This window comes from Miscanthus floridulus, chromosome 12, assembly GCF_019320115.1.
Source record: "Miscanthus floridulus cultivar M001 chromosome 12, ASM1932011v1, whole genome shotgun sequence".
Lineage (NCBI taxonomy): Eukaryota > Viridiplantae > Streptophyta > Magnoliopsida > Poales > Poaceae > Miscanthus > Miscanthus floridulus.
This window is the reverse complement of record NC_089591.1, coordinates 23,905,543-23,923,184: the sequence shown is the minus strand read 5'-3', so window position 1 is coordinate 23,923,184 and position 17,642 is coordinate 23,905,543. Positions and strand designations below refer to the sequence as shown.

The window sequence follows — 17,642 nt, the reverse complement described above, 5'->3', positions numbered from 1 at the left end:
AGACACTAGGAAGATATCCTAAAGACACTACGAGATCTGTTAGGATACGTATGATCCCATGATTCCTGTAATGTGTTATTACTTTCCGGTTATCACTCAAATCTAACCGACTTGTAACCCTGCCTCTTAGACTATATAAGGTGGGCAGGGACCCCCTCCAAACTCACGCAATATCATACGATAGCCAATACAATCCAACAGACCACAGGAGTAGGGTATTACATCATACTGATGGCCTAAACCTGTCAAACTCGTGTGTCTCTATTGCTTTCTTGTTCTTGATTATATGCCTCTCTGTCGATCAATCTACCTTCGTGGGATACCTCTCGAAGGACTATCGACGATATTCTGTCGACAACACAACACCCAAACTCAGACCTGTTGTAATGGCACCATCATGCCTCATTTAGGCCTAGGAAAAACATCGGGTCGCCACCGGGTACCTGAAGCTGTGAATCTGAACTAACCGAGCTAGTGGTGGCCGAGTCTCGGGATGGTGTGCGCCCCATGCTCACCATCCCTAACATTATCCGCTAACTCCTACAGTAATGGTGCCATCCTAAGCAAAGTCACAAGCCTAGGACACCTCCCATGGAGCGTGTGGTGTGCACGTAAAGTCCTATGAAGCATGATCACACCAACATATCAGTCCTTATATGGCTAGAGCAACCATCTCCTCCAATGGGTCGCCAAAAGACCCGTGCCCTCACGGCACAATCACCACATCACCTTCGTATCCACAAGTTGTACCTGCCACAGGTACCTTTAGGGAGCCCCAAGTACTCCCCCAACATGTCACGTCAGTCGGTGTAGCCAAATTTCACCCTCATACCTCAACTCTAAAACCTCACTCTCAAGGAAAGGAGAATCACTCATCCCAAGTATCACTACACAAGGCATCAGCTCAAAAGCCTCCACTCACATCCACCATCCATCAAGTCTCAATAATCAAAGTAGTGAGGTATATGCAAGCAAGCAAGGTATAGCATAAGCATGCACGAATATAAATAGGAGCGGGTATGCCAGGGTATATGGGTTTCAATCAAAGCAGGGGCTCAATCAGTGCAATCAAGTAGCAAGCAAGCAACAAAATAAAAAGCGCTAGCACAACTACTGCAATGTCTAAAAGGTTACTAAGAGAATGGCACAGCCATGACACTTGCGTTGTCAGGATGGTAAGCTTCAATTTGTCAATGTAGTCAGTGCTCAGCACAGTCTGTCTCGTCCTTCGAGAGCTTCCTCGGATCCAAAGCTACGCAAAATGTACAATGCAGAAATAAATATGAGCGACTACTAGCAATAAGATGCAATAAAACAGCAATTAGAAGATCCAAAAGCGAAAGACTCAGAAACTGGTTTCATATTTTTCTATGCTAAGATGAATTAGTTGTGAATTTTTTAAGATTGAAAACAGGCTTGTTCATTTTTAGAAAACAAGTAACAGAGGTGGGGACGTGGCTGGTTCACGTTAGCCCGACGGGCTTTGGTCTATGAGACCATGGCTCACGGTGAGCTAGAACTGGTCTATGGTGAACGTGCGAGCTAGTTAGCAGTGAAATGAGTCCACGCGAGGTTCGTTCAAGGCGGCTTATGGCGGACTACATCAAGGAATAGCAGGTTCAGAGCAAGCAGGCTCCTAGCGCGCGCCCTAGGTGTTCGTTGAGATTATAGTTGGCCATTTGTCCTGGGCACTATGGGCCGGCCCAAGCACGACACGAATCAGCACAGCCCAGCAACGGCCTGGCCCGACGGCCTTCGTGCCAGTGCCTGGCACGGCTCGGCCTTAGTGCCGTGCCTGGGCCACCATTCTGGCCCGTAGTGCCGGCCCGGGCACGGCACGCTATATGGGCCGGGCCGGCAGCGGCACGGCTCGGCCGTAGGTAGCCGTTGGATCTCCGATGTCGCTCCCATCTGACCGTTGGATCCGGCCGTTGGAATCAGGGGTATAAAACCGCAGCGCTCTCGCCTCGCTCTCAGTCTTCGTTGCCCTAATTCATTTGCTCTCAGTCTCACTCTCTGTCTCTCTCGCCTCGCACTCGGCTCTCCCCTGCAGCGCCGTCTCGCTTGCTCCTCTCTCGCCTTGCTCTCCTCTCTCGGCGAGTCAGCGTCGCTGCGTCGGTGACTCGCTCTCCTCTCTCGCCTCCGACTTTCCTCTCTTCTTCCCGCTCTCCGGTGGCCTCTGGAGCCATCGCTGGTCGGCACTGGCAAAATCCCTAACCCTAACCCTTGCTCAATCCCTAACCCTAACCCTTGATCTCTCTTCGTCCTCACCGGATCCGTCGTCGACCTCGCCGGATCCGTCGGTTTCCTCGCCGGATCCGTCGGATCTCCAGCGTCGCTCCCATCGGACCGTTGGATCCAGCCGTTGGAATAGGGGGTATAAAACCCGACCCGACAGGCCGGCCGCATCTCGCTCCATCGCGGCGGTGCCCTAATTCATTTGCTCTCCTCTCTCGACGAGTTAGCGTCGCCGCGTTGGCGACTCGCTCTTGTCTCTCGCCTCCGACTTCCTCTCTTCTTCTCGCTCTCCGGTGGCCTCTAGAGCCACCGCTGGCTGGCACTAGCACAATCCCTAACCCTTGATCTCGCTTCGTCCTCACCGGATCCATCGTCGACCTCGCCGGGTCCATTGGTTTCCTCTCTGGATCCATCGGTTTCCTCGCCGGATCCGTCCCTCGTCGTCTGTGCTCACCAGATCCGTGCCTCATTGACCTCATCGGTGACTCTGGTGCTCCGGCTTTGAAGGTAAGTCCATAACCCTAACCCTAACCCTTAATATGTGCTCTGTTTTGTCTGAAGCCGTTGAGGGACCGGGGCGTCGACGAGTGGCGATGACTGGATCCGACGAAGAGTGGCGATGGCTGGATCCGACGACTAAAGCTCCCAATAAAATGTTATTTTGTTCTCTAATGTGTTTGTGTGGTTATGTGACTTTGAGTCTTTGATAAGTTCTCTGAACATGTAACTTTGTGTGACTTAGACTCTTTGATAAGTTCTTTGATTCTGATCAGTTTGTGATTCTGATTAGTTTGTGTGACTCTTTGATTCTGATCAGTTTGTGATTCTGAACATTCAGACTTTGTGATTCTGATCAATTTGAAGTGTTGATCACTTATAGGGTCAGTGCCGGCACGGGCACTGCTGGACCGCCGTGCCCAGGCACGGCACGGCACGGCTAAGACCTGATAGTGCCGTGCCTGGGCCGCCATATCGGCACGGCAGCACTAACAGGCACAGGCATGGCTAGTCTACCGTGCCGCATAGTACAGTGCCTAGCCATATCCATGCTAGTGCTGTGGTTTGGCCAACTATAGTCGAGATGCTGCTAAGCATCCATCGCAAATGGCGAGGGCGTGGGGGGGCCAAGACGGCAAGCTGGTGCCGGTCCGGTGACGTCCTGCGTGTCCGTGCGCGTCCAAAGGCCCAGCCTTTGAGCGTTGCGTGCGTGTGTGCTCGAGGTTGCGGCCGTGGCATAGCATGGGTGACCAGCGACGCTTCGGTCCATGACGTGCGCGTGATACAGCGGCGGCAAGGTGATGACTTGGGCAGGTCTGAGAACGGCCAGCACGCTCATGTTCCTGCCAGGAAGGGTGAGCACGCGGGGTCATGGTGCTCCATGTGCCGCGGGCTAGTGTTGGAGTTCGCACGTGAAACTACAGCGCATTTGAGTCCGCGCAGTGCTGGCTAGGAAGGCCGGTTTAACAGACTAGACTGTTTGTCTGCGGCTCTACACAGGGTCGCCGCGCCCTGGCCGGCGAACATGTCCGTGTGCGTGAGTGCGCGACGAAGTGCAACGCTTGAATGCTAAGTGTAGACCAGTGATGTCCGTGTGCGGCGGTGACGCGTCAAGCGCTCGCCCAGGGGCGAACAAAGCGGGACGCGGTCGGAGCGAGGGAGAAAGGCGGAGCGAGGGAGAAAGGCTAATGAATGCCCGTGGAGCGCTCGACGAAACGTCTCCACTGAACCAGGGTGCTTGACCGTGTGGTTTTGCTGTGTAGCGTGTGGGTGCGCGTGGCTACTACCGGTGCGCATGTGCATTCGTACTCGTGCCAAGGTGGTGGCAAGGCGGCTGCCGTGTGGTTGCCAACCGCGGCCATCTGTGCTATCTCCAGGATGAAGACGTTGGTGCATGCGTGCGTCTGCTCGCGACCGTGGCCGGCGGCGGTGTGGGCGTTCGTGCTTGTCATCAAATACGAAGCCTTTGGCCTCGTGTGCGTGTGTGCCTGAGGATGTGGTCGCGGCAGGGGCCAGTGAGGCCATGACTGCCGTTCGTGCAAGGCGGAGCATGGCAGTGCGTTCACGATGCAATGGCCGTGGTTGTCCGTCGGTGCTGTAACGCACTCCTCCACGGAAAGACAGTGCCAGCGCGACGACTGGGACAGGCAACGGGTTAGACACAAGACAAAAAGCAGGATCTTGGGCTTCCAGGACTCACCGACGTCCGGGCAGAACAGAACGGCGTCCTGTTCACTCGTCCGCGCGATGCCGTGGGTGCGCGGCGTGCTCGAACTGTGCCAGTGTGTGCGCATGTGCGTCGACCCAGGAAAGGCCAGCTCTTTGTAGCCTCGTGTGGGTGCGCCGTGCGCGATTTACAGCGCTGCGCTCGCAGCTGTGGCCGGCGGCAGCGTGGATGTGTGTGGCGACAGACAAGCCGACGCGAAGGTCGGGGCAGGCAACGGTGTTGTCAAGGCCAAAAGGTGGACCTTTGGGTCGGGTTGCTCACCGGCGGGCTAGGTGAAGGCGGATCGCGTGACGCGGGTCAGGGTTGGTGTAGGCAGGGCTGGTGTAGAGGTGTGCGTGCCAGCGTTCGTGGTGACGACGAGATGGCGCTGAGAGGTCACGCCGGGGTTCTGGACGCAGAGCGTTGGACGCGGCGCTGCGGTCCGTGGTGGCGAAGTCTCCAGGCAGATCCAGGGCTCCCAGAGGCATCGTGGCCGTGGGAGTAGGTCCTGGGCAGCAGCTTCCGGCTTGGTGACGAAGAGGCACTACAATGGTTTGCCCCTGATGCAACGGCCTAAAAGCGTTGCAATATATAAAAAATGGTTGCGATAGACAAAATTGCAACACTTTTTTTTCGTTGGCAGGCGTTGCCATAGTAACCGTGGCAAAAGGTTTGCCCAACGACTCATTTTGGTGTTGCAATAGGTTTTCCCCTATTGCAACATCAAGGAGTGTTGTTGCAACGCCATGTAGTGTTGCAACCCATAGTATAGGCAACCATCGTGGGTGCTGCAATAGTTACTATTACAACACACCCGGTGTTGCCAGAAATACCTATTGCCACGTACCCAAAGTGTGGCAATAGGTGCATTAGCAACGACAATGGGTGTTGCAATATACCTTATTGCAACACATCAATAGCATTGCAATAGATGGACCCTCTATTGCCACGCTATCTCGGTGGTTGCTATAGGTGGAACCATCTATTGCCACGATAAATATTTGGTTGCTAGAGATAGCCTCTCTATTGCCACACTAAACATTGTGGTTGCTATAGGTGCAACCATCTATTGCCACGATAAATATTTGGAAAAAGTCTAGATAACCCCTTCACCTATGACAAAGTGTCTAGTTAACACCCTGAACTATAAAACCATCTGTTTGACACCTTAAAGTTTTGAAAACCGGTTAAAATACACCTTGGGCTAGTTTTACAGAGTGGTTTGGCTTACGTGCACAGCCAGCCTGGCTCAGTCGGACACGGTGGCCTTTGGGCCTGGTTGTCAGGTGCTTGTGATGCATAAGAAAAGGAACGGAACCATCTGTCCCGTGCAGCCCCTCGACCGAATCGTTGCCGCTCCTCCTCGCTCTCTCCGCGCCTGCCCCTTCTCTCACTCGCGCACCGTGGAGGATGGGCAGATGATCGGCTGAAGCTTCTAGTGACAGCGCGCTTCCTGCAGTCCGATCAGGTGTGTCTTAGTCATTGGCCCTGTTGATGATTTGGTTTACGCAATGGCAGATTGGATTTGGATGACTTTGGGGAAACTGGGGTTTTCTATTCTTGTTCATTAGGGCAACATTAAATGAAGTTGCGGTTTTAGCTGTTCTAGAAGTGTTAGTTGGTGTAAAGCTGGGGATTAAGGATTACTTGGTGTTAGGTTTTTGTGCAATTGCATTGAACTGATTTATGCAGGTTTAGGTTTAGGGGTTATTATGGTTCTGTTTAAGCAGGATTGTTCAATGCTTTTTTTAAAAATAATATTCAAAAGATTTCTTTTTTGCTTTCAGGATGGATTGGATTGCAATTAGATTTCACTTTGGTGGGGCTTTTGTCAATGTCGATGGGCTTTTGTTGTATGCGGATGGAGGAACTGCTGAGTCACGGATTGAACTGGACAAGCTATCATTTTTTGAGATCAAGGGGCACCTAGCAGATCATTTTAGGTCACCAAGTACCATACGGATGTATTGGTTGAAGCCTGGAATGGAATTGGGGAATGGACTCATCTTGCTGGTAGATGATGCTTCATGTCATATCATGGCTAGTTATCATAGAGATGGTAGCATTATAGACATGTATGTCGAGGAGGTTGCTATGGAGCTGACTGCATATGGTGAAGACATATGGGCTGGTGTTGATAATTTAGGAGATGATGAATCAGAGGCAAACCATCAAGCTATTTATGACATAGATGATGCAGGGATAATGGGAACTCGAGAGCGGGAAGACAAGGACTACAAATCCTTCATGGAATTCTACAGATCTCCTTCAAAGTCAATAGAGGAAAAGGTTTCTATTGCACAAGATGAGGGTCAACAAGAAGACAACATTGGAGAAGGTGAAGAAGTAGCCAATTTATCTGATGATACATCAGATGAAGAATATAAGCAACCTGTAGATGAAGATAGTTCTGCAGAGGATGAGGAAACAATTGAATTGAGGGAGTATGCAAAGGAGATTAAGAAGAACATCAGAGCAAAGAAACTAGGCATGCATGGTAGTCAACCTATGAAAATTAGAGCTAAGGATTTGGTTGATGAAGTTCCTAACTTGGATGATCCAGGTAGTCCTTATCTTGATTCTAGTGATGATTACTCATATGAGGAAAATAGTGAAGGGGAAACTGAAAGGTGGAAGAGCATGGAAAATAAATATGACAGTAAAGCACCTATTCCTGTCTTCTCTCTTGGCATGGTTTTTAGATGCACTAGGCAGTTCAAAAAGGCTCTAGTCAAGTATGGTTTAAAGACACATAGACACCTCAGATTTTTGAAAGATGAAAAGGACAGGGTCAGAGCAGTTTGTACTTGGCCAGGTTGTAAGTGGTTGATATATGGGTCCATCACAACCAGATCTGAATGGTGCAAGGTCGTAAGGTTTGATGATGTCCACTGCTGCCCACCAAGGAGGGATAACAATCTTGTAACCTCCACATTAATAGCTAAGCACTATTACTAGGAGATCAAGGATAACCCCACCTGGAAGGTTGGTTTGATCAAGAATGCAGTCCAAAGGGACTTCCTTGCTGATGTATCTATTTCAAAGTGTAAGAGAGCCAAAGCAATAGTACTTCAACAAGCACTGGATTCTATGAAGGGAGAATACAGTAGGGTGTATGATTACCAATTGGAACTTCTTAGAAGCAACCCTGGCAGCACCATAGTTGTTTGTCTTGATCTAGATGTCGAGGACAAGAAAGTGTTTGAGAGGTTATATGTATGTTTTGATGGATGCAAGAAGGGTTTTGGGGCAGGCTGTAGAAAGGTGATTGGCTTGGATGGTTGCTGGTTCAAAGGTGCTAACAATGGTAACTTACTCTGTGCAATTGGAAGAGATGCCAACAATCAAATGTATCCAGTGGCATGGGCAGCAGTGCCAATATAGAATTATGAAACTTGGTACTGGTTTATTGGTTTGCTGCAAAAAGACCTTAACATCAACAATGGAGGTGAGGGCTGGGTGTTCATATCTGACCAGCAAAAGGTATAAAATTGTTCTGAGCTGAATATTATTTTTAAGAAAAATGTTGTTAGCTGATTATTGTTTCTAAAAAAATAGTTAGCTGATTAGTAACCACTATTTAAATGTTACATGCAGGGATTATTGAAGGCAGTAAAGGAGTTGGTACCTAATGTAGAGCACAGAATGTGTGCAAGACACATTTATGCTAACTGGAGGAAAAAAATACACTGACAAAAAGCTACAAAAGAAGTGGTGGAGGTGCGCTAAGTCATCTTGCAGGGTTTTGTTCAACCTCAACCGAGCCTACCTTGCTCAGGACACACCAGCAGGAGCCAAGGACATGATAAGCACGTCACCAGAACATTGGAGTAGGGCTTTTTCAGACTTGGTTCGAATTGTGACTCAGTGGACAACAACATGTGTGAGAGTTTCAATAATAGCATCATGGACGCAAGGTTCTATCCAGTTATCTCCATGAATGAGGCCATAAGAAAGAAAGTGATGGTCAGAATTCAAGAAAATAGGGCAAAGGCAGAGAAGTGGGAAGGGACTATTTGTCCCAACATTTTTAAGAAATTGAAGATGAACATAGAGAGGTCAGGCAAGTGTATTGTTCTGTGGAATGGAGAACATGGGTTTGAGGTCCAAGAGAATGAGGACAGAAGGTACACAGTAAATTTACAAGAATGGAGTTGTAGTTGTAGGTACTGGCAACTTTCAAGGACTCCCTTGTTGTCATGCAATTAGTTGCATATACAAGGCATCAAAAGAGTTGGAGGATTACATTGCACCATGTTTTACCATAGTCGAGTACTTGAAGACTTATCAGCATGTTTTACAACCTGTTGAAGGTCCTGCAAATTGGCCAATCTCTGACATGCCAAGAACTACATCCCCCAGCTTTTGTGAAGATGCCTGGAAGGCCCAAGACCCAAAGAAGAAGGGAGGAAGGAGAGCAACCTAAGGGAACAAAGCTAACCAGAGTTGGCATCAAGATGAGCTGTAGACTGTGCAAAAAAAAACAGATCACAATGCAAGAAGGTGCCCCAAAAATCCTGAAGCTGGTAACAAGGTAAATGCCCACATCAAGAGAGCTAAAACTAGGAAGAGGAAGGATACAGAGTCAGCATCAACTAGTGCTGTAGCAAATGATCAAGCTGGTAACAGAAGTACAAGAGCGAAGAGGACAACAACAACTGAAAGGGTAACATTTTTTTTCTTATTCACTTGTGTTATACATTCGTCAAGTAAAATGTTCTCGATAATCAACTTATAAACATTCACATGTAGGCTGATGTCGGAACAAGTGGACATCAGGTAACTCATAGTGCGCCAACTCACGGTCAGGCGAGTCACAGTCAGGCACCAAGAGTGGCTACACAACCCACTCAGTCCACAACAGCACGACAGCCAAGGCAGAGGTCCACACGGCCCAATCGACTTGCTCATCTCATGTTTGGTGACAACTACTAAGATACTGATGAAAGCCATAGTCAACCTATCTTTTGTTGGTTCTTTTGGATGTACATACTTACAGCTGTTATATAAGCCTCACATGACCATGGGACAACTACTGAGTTGCAAATAGGCCTTAGTTATATAAGCCTCACATGACCATGGGACAACTACTGAGTTGCAAATGGTAGCATGTCTTTTGTGTCTCTACTTTTGGGTTCACATGCTTCCTGGTGTTGGGGCTCACATGATCATGGAACTTTAGGTGATCTTGTGTGTAACTCACCCAATTACCTAGTGATGTAATGCTAGCTTCAAATCTGTGTAATATATACCATGTTTGCAACAGTTTGGACACATGTGTAATATAAATCATGGTAGCCTCAATTCCCATGATGTTCAGTTTGTGATTGGACAGTTTGGAAATCAAATATGTGTAATATATGAGCAGTTGTCTCTCGATTCCACACACATATATTGACCAATTTTTGTGGACTGGACAAATACATTCAGTTGCAAATGACAAATAGCAGGGACATTGTTAAGTTCATCAAACATTCATACTTTACAAAAGATGTCCTAGGATAACTCGATCTGGATTGCACATAGCTACTCCATTGTCTAGTGCAAACAAACTACCATCACACTAACTTAGATACATGAAACACCAAACAGGAGGCCAACTACAAACACAAAGAATCAGCTACTGAAGTTCCTGCATTCAACAAGCCAACTATTGTAGTTCTACATTCTTTGCCTTCAGTTCCTGCACCTTCTCTCATTGAGTAGCTTTAGCTCACCAGCTCCAGCATCCAACCCCGCCTGCATCCTCACTGATCCCATCCTCACCGGCTCATAGGCAAGAGGCCCTTCCAGCAGAGGACTCTGAAGGCTCCGGTGACAGAGGATTCCGCCATGGGAGCAGAGAACTCCGAAGGCTCTGGTGACGCAGGGCCACGCCGCAGCGGCCGAGATGGGCGGAGGGGGGGGGGCACGCGCTGCTCCTCAGCAGCGCCGCGGGCCGGCGACGACTTGATGGCCCGGGCCTGCGCGGCCAGCGAGGGGCATAGGAGGGCGGCGTCGCAGCGCAATATGGGCAAGCCCTGTGCAGTTCGGCGCCGCGGCGTCCGAGGGCGGAGGAGGGCACGCGCAGCTTCGTCGCGCCGGCGGTGACCTGAGAGGGTCGAGCCATGCGGCCGCCGAGGGCGCACGCGAGGCGGAGTTTAGCGAGGGGGCGGAGATGCACGAGTCTGTTCCTTCTCTTATGCGTCACAAGCACCTGACAACCAGGCCCAAAGGCCACCGTGTCCGACTGAAGCCAGGCTGGCTGTGCACGTAAGCCAAACCACTCTGTAAAACCAGCCCAAGGTGTATTTTAACCGGTTTTCAAAACTTTAAGGTGTCAAACAGATGGTTTTATAGTTCAGGGTGTTAACTAGACACTTTGTCATAGGTGAAGGGGTTATCTAGACTTTTTCCATAAATATTTGGTTGCTAGAGGTTGCCTCTATTGCCACAATCAATAGTGGTTGCTATACTTGGACACTCTTTTACCACGCTTGGTATTATGTTGCTACTATTTGGAGATTCTATTGCCACGCCCACTATTCCGTTGGTATGATGTTTTTTACAACTTTTGTTGCTATATCATATATTGCAACGCCAAATTATTATGTCAATAGTCCATATTGCAACGCTTTATTTGCTTCAATCAATAATTGCATGCCGAACAATATATAATGAAAGAAGCATTTAGACATCCATTAATCCAAAATATGCTTTATTCATATAATTCATTAATGAAACCATCCAATGTCAAACTTAGTCGATAACACACGCACAGCTGAAACACATAAGGTATCCGACACACACTAGCTAGTTTGAACACATCAAAATGTAATGAACTATGTCTAGCACTGTAGCAAAGGTTGACTTGACATTGACCATTCAATCACTTGTGCGCTCTACTCAAACTCCGCTCTACTCAAACTCTATCTTGCTCTGACCAGTACTTGTACCTTCACACCTTGAACTGCCTCAACCACCTAAGAAATAAAAGTCAGGATGACTTAGATCAAATAGTTCAAAGCAATGCCAATAGAAAGGCAGTGAAACCATAGTAGTTAGCTACTGGGATAAATTCTGTGAGGCAGAAACCATAACAGCACATTATTACTGATCTCAAGAGAATTATAAGAGCACAAATGCAAATAACCACTAAAGGCATGACAAAAAAAAATCCTCTTGAGTCCATAACAGTCACTCCACTGTAGTTTTGTACAACACACTTTTGAGTCCATAACTTTATCTAATACAAAAAAAATCCAAGATACCAACCTAATAGCAGCTCCATGCATATAGCGTGGATGCAAAAATCCAAGATACCAACCTAGTAGCAGCTCCAACTTACCACTGCAAACTTAGTTCATCACTGGCACAATGGAACCCCTACTAGACTGCTGAATGGCATGCACGCGGTAAACTGCTGAATGGCATGCAATTCATAAAAGGATTCAGTAGCCAACACATATGCTTTTTTGGTAACCATGAATTACAAAACAAAAGAAAGATTGAACTGCAGAATACTAACCTTGATGCTCTCTGTCAAACAACCTAGGCCAGATGTACCTGTACATGAATATCACCTCTTAGTAAATGTACTACAAAGAGGGCAGATTATATAATTCAAAAAATAGTAAAACATGGATAAACAGATCTGAAAGTAGCTCCCATCCTAACCTGACAAACAGGACCAGCCGAGCCCAGAAGGGAAACCTTTAACTGTTTATGCGTGTTTCTCTCTTGCCTATCCTCGCTCGCTATATTTGTCTCACCGAAAAAATTTTACCCGTCCACGCCTATACCCACCCGTCCCTGTTTTGTATCCGGAGTTCTTAATTGGATTGACTACAGTAGCCACACCAATCTTTACTTTCCAAAATTAGATTCTACCACTCATCATATTTTTCATCATTCACGACTATTCATTACTTAAATATTCACCGTCTTGAAACTATAGGAGTAATGTTTGTGCTGTGTATCACCCAACCAATTATAGCTAGATCTAGACACCTATCCTGTTACTCTAGCAACCAGAAATGGCTTGAAGATACAACCACCAGTCAATGTTGCAGCATTGAATCATGTTTGCATGTGAAGCACAGTTTGTAGAAACAGCAGCGCGTGAAATTAAGCCCTAAGGTGGAACGAAGCAAAGTATGAGATATAGGGAGAAGGTATGGAAGAGCAGATAATAAGACAATTGGCTGGAAGCAAAATCATTGGTAAAAGAGGGGAGTCACCTGAAAGAGCAATGTTCACTATAGGAAAATTGCATCGTACAACTGTGCAACTGCAGGAAGAGATTTTTATTTAGTGTTGTTTTTTGTGCAGCTTCACACTACGTCAAATATGATTTCTAGGGACGGCTAATGGGCATTTGTTGGGGCGGTTCGGTCAGCCGCCCCTACCATACCGTCTCTACAAATCATGCATTTGTAGGGGTGGTTCACAGACCGCCCCTACAAATCGATTTGTAGAGGCGGCTGGTGTTATCAGCCACCCCTACAAATCGATTTGTAGGGGCGGCTCATAACAACAACCGCCTCTACAAATCGGTTTGTAGGGGCGGCTACAGTACCAGCCGCCTCTACAAATCGATTTGCAGGGGCGGCTACAGTACCAACCACCCCTACAGTATATTTTTTTGCCAAAAAAATTAAAATTACCAACACGTGCTCCCCTAAAATCATACTGTGACGAGTAAAATACATGATCAAGTGTCCTGGCAAACTTGACTGTAATATTGTGGCCCAAACAAGATTGTTTAGCCAAAAGTTTCTAAACATCTACTATAGTACAAGAATCACAATAACAGACTCATATTATGACAACGAAACATATATCTATATCATAACAAAATGAGTTGGTGGTGTTTGGTAACCCAATTTCCGGTTGAGCTGCAAATGGTGGATGACAGCAACACAGTCCTTCAACTCAGATGGCTTGTAGCCGGTTAGCGTCTGCATCTTCTTGCTCTGCAACCGTACATAACAAAATGAGTTGGTGTTTGGTAACCAATGAGACATGAATGATTTGGATCAAGCATATCAATATCATACCTAGGGATGGGTGTGTGGATCAAGGGTGAGCCTTGCAACAAACACCACCGAGGTTGCAACAAGTGACGGCAAGAAGCGAAGCAAACTGTAGTCAAGCAAGCTCAGCTCACAAAGGTAGCCACCCAGGAACTCCAGCTGGAGGCTAGGATACTGCAATATGAATCACAACATAATGGATCAGACAACGACGTACACAAGCAGCGGGTATTAGAACGGAAACAGACTTTATTGTTGAAATGCAACAAATCTCACAGGTGAAAGTACCTTATTGTTGTCTTCTTGGGCAGATCTGATGAACATCCTAGGAAATAGAAAGTAAAGGGCACACAAAATTTAGAAACAGATTCATTCTGGCAAACAAGGATTGGGATGGCACTTCAGATTGATTTGGTTTGTGATCTACCTTAGAAACGTCTTGGGAGTAGGATTGCCCACCTCAAACTTGAGGACATTCAGTATATCACTCTCCATCTTAACTGCCTACAGATCCCGAAGCACAAATCAATTAACATTTTGCGATAAATCAGTGGCAAGATCCGGAGACAAATCGCGTTCAAATCATACAGAGAGGACGAGCACACACCTCCTGCTTGGTGTAGGTGTTATCGGTGATGTAGCACAAATCCTCCACGTTGGGCGGGCTGAACTCCTCATACTTGTTGCATCGATTCGAATCGGACCTAGCACATGAGAAATGGAGCTCGGTTCTTGAACTGTGGAAGAATGAGATTTTAACGGATCGGTTGCTTACGATGCGACGAGCATGGCGGAGACGCCGAGGAGCTGCAGCCTCTGCCTGTTCAGTGCGTTGGCGGAGAGGAAGCGGTCGATGTAGGAGACGGTGAGGTAGAGCGTGTCGGACACGAGCTTGTACTCCTCGGCGACCTCGACGAGCCAGTCGACGAGCATGGCGCGCATGTTGGGCGAGACGTCGAACTGCACCGCCGCGATGTAGTCCGTGGCGGGGCGGCGCTTGGCCTACGACTCCACGGAGCGGAGGTAGGAGTAGATGTCGGACGCGTAGGGCTTGCAGAGCTGCGGATCCTCCCCCTCCTCGTCATCAGAGGCGGCGGCAGCGGTAGGCGCGGGTGCTGCCTTAGGCTTGGGCTCGGCGGCGGGGAGGAGGAGGTGCTGCTGCTTCCTGACGGGCTTATCGTCGTCGTCGTGCACGGCGTTGGGGTGCGTGGGCAGCTGGGTGAGCATGAGGCGCTTGCGCTTGGCGGCGACGGCCACGAATGTGTCAGCGGCAGCGTGCTTGGATCTGGGAGCGGAGCTGCTAAGAGAAGAGGGAGGGAGGAGAGCGGAGACCAGAGAGGAGGATGTGGATCTGGGAGCGGAGCCGCCGCCGAGAGAGGAGGGAGAGGGAGAGGCGGATGTGGATGCGCGAGAGGGAGTTAGGGTTTGGAAAAAAAAAAATTGGGCTGAAGGTGGCTGCTATATATATATGGTGGGATATTTGTAGAGTGGTTGGTGATTTAGACGCCCCTACAAATGGAGATAGTAGGGGCGGCTGGTACCCTACAAATCGACTTATTTGTAGGGGGCGGCTCGTATTAACAGCCACCCCTGCTGTGCTATTTATAGGGGCGGCTGCTGTGCTGGAGCCCAAGTACGCCACTGTAGAGGCGGTTCCAATGTCAGCCGCCCCTAAAAAAACCTCGTTGCTACAGACTGTTTTTCACAGTAGTGTCAGCGAACAAAAAAACGGTCACTATGGTAATTCGTACTTTGCCTCTGATGCATGTATGACATGTTTGCTTCGTATAAGTACTAAACTGATTGGAGATGACAAAAAAAATGTTACTACATGACGATATGGTTGTAAATGCATATATGACGTGGTAGTATGTTATGAGTACTAAACTGATGTGGAGATGACACAAAATCGACTATATAGCGATATGGTTGTAAATGAGGCTGCTCCAAAGGAACATGTATTGTGCAACTTTCTGACAGTCACCATGCAGCAGGAAAACATAACAGCTAGAGAACCCAAGTACCAGCATGCAAACCCAAATATCATTCGATTTTTCAATAGAACCCTAAGAGATATTTCACCAAGCAATTTACAACTAAAAAGTTTTATGTAAGTAATCATTGCGAGCCTAGACCGTATTGCATTTAACTTGTCGCCTAGATCAAAGGGCACCCATTTCCATTTGCAATGCATGGTTGAAGTATTCTACTATGTTTCCAAAATAAAATAAATAGGAATATTATCTCACAGGACCAACGAAGTGAAGCCCGAAGCTGACGCAATTGATTGAACATGGTACCGCCATATTGATCTTTCCATTTCAGTACCTGTCTGTAAGATGATAAAGAAATGAAATAAGCAATAATGAAACCTAAAAACGATACAACAGGTGCAGGATTAAGGAATCAGAAAAGGCAGACAACTCAATACAAAAGCTTTAGTTACGACTTTTGATCTTTGCTCATCCATTGGAGAAGCCTGGTGTGAAGTTTGAAATGTAGTAACTATATGTTAATATGCATGGTTCAACCATGAGACATGTTTTTTTCGCAGACTAAAATAAAAAGGAATGTGACCATATTGATCCTTCTATTTGAGTTGAGTGAAACAACACTTAAAAGAAGGCAATTGTTATTAGTTAACTGACATAATCAAGTTACATGTATATTCCTTTAAAAAGAAAAGGAATGTGAAGTTTACAACTGAAGCACAATGATTGATATAACATAACAGTTATATGGTCAAACGATCATAGAAGGTGGATGAAAAGTAAGTTAGCAGCAAACCTTAAATTTGCCTTACGCAGGTGAATGAACTCTACAATTAAACCCAATTTGGCCTATTTATATGTGATGTATACACCGAATAAAACTGAGTTGACTGCCTCTGAACCTGCAAACATGTGTATAAATACAAATTTTCTACTCACTGGTCCAAAAACTGGACAGATAAAGACAAAAATGTGTTTGCCAATCTTCGTACATACAGACTTAGTGGGGGCATCATGAGCGGCACCGGCGTGGTTCCCGGGCCGCACGGTAGATTGAGGCAGCGCTGCGACGGAGGGCACGGGGCCGCCGCCGTGGCCTCCGCAATGGGTTCGGGACAGCGTGGCGCCGCGGCCACGTGCGGCCAGGGCAGGAACCCCGCTACCTGGAGGACCAAGAGCCCTGTCGACGCTGGGAGAGGGAGGCTCAGCAAGGACAGGTAAGGAGAGAGAGGGGGGACGTACCAAACTGGTGAGCGGACGGTTGGGCGGGTGTCGCGCGGCGCGGCCACCGGTGGGGCTCCCCCGCACCGCCGGGGCTTGCTGGCGCTGGTGCATCGCGGCACGCCTTGCCGGGAGGCGGCCACCGGCTGGGCGCATCCGTGCCGCTACGCCACAAAGCTCGGTGCGACGCTTCGCGCAAGGGGGGCGCGTGGCAGAGGAAGCCGAGGGAAGCGGCGGAGGCGTCGGGATTTGTTTCGCGCGATGGGGAAGGGAGGGAGCATGATTGGAGGGGATGGAGCGTTATTTGAGGGGAGAAGAGGGAGCGTGCGGTGGGGGACGCGGTATCGCACGGACGGGAAGAGGAACGATAAAAAAAAAGTCGCACGAAAAAATTAGCAACCGACTACAATGCAAGTATCACAAATGAACGTCATTTATATCATGAGGGTGCGATCAGAACCGGATCGGCGATAGACGGCCAGAAATAGTTGGGCCATTTGGGCTAAAATGGGCTTGGTTCATTCTTTCTTTGCTTAATGTTTTTTCTTTTTATTTTTTCATTTTATTGCACCATTGTGATGTAACACACAAAAATAATTATCTATTATACACCAATATATTTTTTAACAGATTTAGTATTTTCTATCATTTAAATGAATTTCTACACGCTTATCGAAAGTAATTCCAAGTTGAACTATGTGTACCTCCAATAAGATTCAAAAAATGCATGTGGTAGCGTGCTTGAGCGGCGATGCGCGTGGACGGCGTGGTTGGGCGCCGGCGGCGAGCTGTTGGCGCGGCACGGCGGCGTCGAGGCACGTTGGGCGCGGTGACGGCGGCCAGATGGTAATATAAAGGCTGCTTAATGTCGAACACACCTCAGTACCCTAGTGGTAGATAAGGGTTTGCTTGTATTTTAGTTCCTGGGATCAAATCCTGCGTGGAACATTTTTTGTTAATAGAATATATTTTTTT

At 47.8% G+C, this 17,642-nt stretch overlaps 2 pseudogenes; one reads left to right on the top strand and one right to left on the bottom strand.

Annotated features, from left to right (window-relative positions):
- The first annotated feature begins 8,086 nt into the window (after window positions 1–8,086).
- LOC136495627 (uncharacterized) lies at window positions 8,087–10,147 on the top strand (annotated as a pseudogene).
- Window positions 10,148–11,095: 948 nt separating this feature from the next.
- Window positions 11,096–14,876, bottom strand: LOC136496853 (cyclin-A3-1-like; annotated as a pseudogene).
- Between the last annotated feature and the right edge of the window lie 2,766 nt (window positions 14,877–17,642).